Here is a 5,000-nt window from a genome sequence, read left to right on the forward strand (position 1 = left end):
TCATTCATAGAAGTAACTTCCTCACAGAACTCTGGCTAAAACAGTGATTCGGATTACCAAATAAAGAAACAGTTGATATAGCTTTGTCCTTAATTAAATTCCAGTTACTGTCATCACATTTATAAATGGAATAATAATGCCTATATATTGATGAATTTCAACCGATTGCAATAGTGAGTGCTTGATATTTTCGTATTGAGGTTATATTCATTATAGATTTTTTTGGTCATATATAGCAATACATCGAATACGATGATAGCTTTATTGGGAATTTATCTGTGGTCCATTTCCGATGCATATATCTTCATTCGTAGTTGTTTCATAAAATTAATTTCAATCATCTGTTTCAGGTAGAGAAAAATGAATCACTTTAATCATCTAGTAAATCAAATCGTGAATGGAGTTCTGGAATTGATGATCTCTACAGAGGATACAGTTCTGGCAAAGGATAATGCAGAGAAAATGGAAATATCATTGGAACTGTTTTTACTATATGGTATGTAATGCCAAAACTTTTTCACATCAATGCAAAATTCTTTGTTGAAATTGGGCTTCATCTTTTTAGTATATATATATTCCACATCCTGGACGAATAAAAATTTGCTTATGTATTTTTGTGACAATAGTAAATAATCTCTAATTCATTATAATAGTAAATTTTACATTTGTGTATTTTCAATTTATTAGAATATATTTGAATTTAAGAGTATTACTTCTCTTCTCTTTTCTTATAAGGATAGTTCCTCCACATAAAAAATTCTATAGATAATCTGTAACTTAAAGAAACTTTGTAGTAACAAGCAAGGACAAGACAAGCATATATATATATATATATATATATATATATATATATATATATATATATATATATATATATATATATATATATATTCATATTTTTCGACGTTTACAAGTAATTTCTAGCGGAATATATTAAAATTTTCAGTACAAAGATAAACTTGGTGCTCCAATCGTTTATTTGAATTACGTTTTATATTCTAGTTCTTATAAGTAAAGTTTTATTTGCACCTTGAAGTTCCATGAGTTTATGTTATTCATATTGAGATTATTATTTTGGCATTATTTATAAAAAGTGTTCATGAACTGCGATCAAAAAGTTGAAAGACAAATATAATAACATATATCTTGATGATAAATTAGGAAATTTGTTGTTGTTCGGGGAAAATATCTGTGAATTAAGCTTAATGATATAAATTATGTTAATCTTTTTTATCAAAATAAATACAATTGGGGCCATTAAATCTCTCTCTCTCTCTCATCTCTCTCTCTCTCTCTCTCTCTCTCTCTCTCTCTCTCTCTCTCTCTCTCTCTCTCTCCAGTTTTATCGTTATTCCCATCAAAGATTTATTCATCGAGATTTTCATCGGGCAAAAAGCAAATTTATTGGATTGAACTTTCTAATTCTTGGCTATATAGCCAAGCTCTGGGTCTTGTTAAAGTTATTCATCATAAGTGTAACTGCGAGATAAATCTTTCATATCACTATAAAAAGAGGGTGGATAGCAAAATAGATGAAAGAAGAATAATATAGATAAAGTGCAACTAGAGACTAGAGGATAGCTGCGATGACCCTTAATTAATTTAAATAATAAACAGGTTGACAGAGGAATTCCTGAGAATAGGCGCCATGTCACTGTACCAAAAACAGAGGATTAAGGGGGAGATGGCATCAGTGGTTGGCTAGGATACATACAGGAACTCTCCGCTCAGAACGGACTGACAGGTTGCATTTCCTCAGAGCGAGGTCTACCAGTAATTCCCGTATCCAACTGTACACTGAAGAAAATAAACTGAACCAACGGAGCCAATAAATCTAAAGGAATTGAAGAGAGCAATTAGATTGATTATGTTTGTAGATTCATTTATCCCTAATGCATTTGAATGATGCGCTTGATAAAGTTACAAGAAATTCCACTCAGTTCGTCTGAAATTGAATTGATTTTCGGTTGAAGACAATCTAATGTTACAGCAGAAGTAGAAAAATGATGATTATACGAGCTGAACAAATAAAGTAATTCTACATAAGAATCCTTTTGAAAATATAACTACTTTTTTTTAAGACTTTTTTAAGACAAGTTTTGGAGCAAGTGCGGGAAGGACCTAAGCAAATATATTATTAATGGAAGAACAGGTATCTATACGGAACTCAGTACTTTCAAATTTTAAACATTTATTACTCTTCTTCCTCTCTTTTTTTCTTTCCTTTTTAGCGATATGAGTCCAAAACTTGAGATCATCTTGAGGTGATACTGCACTCTTGGAGAGTTAGAACCAATATTCTCTTTCATTGACTTAAGCTCTCCCACTATTTAATCTACTGGAATGAGTTACATTCCCATCAAAAATGCTTTTTTCGACAATTTTATGATATTTTCTTGACTGCAGACTCCCATTTTTTTTTCCAAGGCCATACTTTTGTAACGCCCTCAATATTGTTGGTCATGCAATGCTAGCATTACCTTGCTCTAGATTTGGATTTGGAGAGAGAGAGAGAGAGAGAGAGAGAGAGAGAGAGAAGAGAGAGAGAGAGAGAGAGAGAGAGAGAGAGAGAGAGAGAGCTATGTAATATTCTTAAGCAGATTTTAGATAATTATGTCATGGTTAACTGTGATTTTTAGTCAGGAGAATATAAGCATGCTTTATTCATATAAATATAAATAACCCCATTTTCTTATTTTCGGACTAAACATATGACCCTCATACCCTCGTCCTTTCTTTTTTATTTATCCATTCACTTTATTCCTGTTTTCAACAGGATTTCCTATAAAATAAAATTCCAAAATGGACTGCATGAATAATTAAATATCTTCTTCCGCCATTTAAATGTAAAATAAAGATATCATGTTTCATAATTCCAATATTCAATTTTACCTCCAGCTCATCCCGTCTTTAGGGAATTACGAGATGAAATATGAATGGATCCTAATTGCGTTATGAATAAATGTGGAATACCGGAAATATGTTTATACTCAAGTAATTATGGCAGGTTCACAAACTAGGTATGATAAACAGTCGTCTCGAATTATAACATTTAATTCAGTTATAATTACCGTTGGCTGTCGGAAGTAAAGAAGCAAAACTCAATACAGAATAGTGTTCATCTGTTTAAAATAAGAGAAAAATAAATCTGGATGTAATTTTTTTCAAATTCTTACGATATATATATATATATATATATATATATATATATATATATATATATATATATATATATATATATATATATATATATATATATATATATATATATATAGATAGATAGATAGATAGATAGATAGATATATATATATATATATACATATGTATATATATATATATATATATATATATATATATATATATATATATATATCACTGCATACGTATTTGCATTTTTAATATATATGCATGTATATATATATATATATATATATATATATATATATATATATATATATATATATATATATATACATATATATATATATGTATATATATATGTATATATATAGATAGATAGATAGATAAATATATATATATATATATATATATATATATATATATATACATATGTATATATATATATACATATGTATATATATATATATATATATATATATATATATATATATATATATATATATATATATATATATATATATCACTGCATACGTATTTGCATTTTTAATATATATGCATGTATATATATATATATATATATATATATATATATATATATATACATATATATATATGTACATATATATATGTATATATATATGTATATATATATATATATATATATATATATATATATATATATATATATATATATATATATATATATATATATAATAGTGTGTGTGTGTTTGTCTGTGTGAAATATCCAGCGTCGATTTGAATAATATAGTAATTTATATATTTCCAGTAAAATATATTTCATGATAATACATTTGTTATCTTAAATTCTCTATTCTAATTATTTCTATATTTTAATTGAAGTTAATATTTATTAAAGCATTTATACAACAATTCCCAGAGTATCTTTACAGATGACTCGGTCACTCACTAGGCAAAGGAAAAGGCAGACCTTGTAGCTGATATTTTTGACATTAATAAAACAGAATAATGAAAAATTCGAATTTTGTTATTTCCTGTTTTCCTGACGCCAAACTAATAATTTACAGCTTCTTGGTCCGAGAAATTAAATAACTTTTACTCTGTCTTGATGCCTTTGAAAATGTAAACCCAAATGGTATTCTTCAACGAAAGATGATTTTTTTAGCGCATAAATTTTCTTTTATTCTTAACAAGCTAACGAAAAGATGGTATTTTTGCATTTGCTGGAGAATTTGTAACGTTATTTAGTATGAAAAATATGTTCGTGGTAGCTTTAGCCTTGAAGACAATCGTCTTATTTCCCTTACTCTCAAATTATTTGAAGTTTTCAAATTTTCTTTTTTTTAAACATATAAATAGATATGGTAATAGTAATAGCCCTTTTACTATTTTTGCAGTTTGTCTTTCGCAAAAGTCATGGAGTTTATGATGCCCTTATTACATTTTCTAATGCTCTAAAAATATCCCTTTAATTTTGATCAGGAAGTTTGTATGAATGCCAATATTTATAGGTTTATCATTGATCGTGTAAATCCTGGGGCCATTGTCCTCAATCTTAAACAGACTGGATTTAGTGCGTGTTTTGTTAACATCATTACTGAGTTTTTAAATAGTATATTGCAGAATAGTTATTGATGGTCATCAAAGTGACTACAGTTCGGTCGTTCATTGTAGGATGCCTTGCATATAGTAAGACACGGGCTCTTGCGAAGCGGCAGCCTGGAAAAGGGACTACAGTAATGTTATATCAGATGTTCTTCAGGGTAGTGCTCTTGGCCCATTACTTTTCATATGCATGGTTTGTGGTTCATTCTGGGAAACACACCTGCTGCATGTGCAGATGATGCAGCTCATTTTGCATCAATCCATCTTCTAAATGA

Source organism: Palaemon carinicauda, chromosome 2, assembly GCF_036898095.1.
Source record: "Palaemon carinicauda isolate YSFRI2023 chromosome 2, ASM3689809v2, whole genome shotgun sequence".
In the NCBI taxonomy this organism is placed as follows: domain Eukaryota; kingdom Metazoa; phylum Arthropoda; class Malacostraca; order Decapoda; family Palaemonidae; genus Palaemon; species Palaemon carinicauda.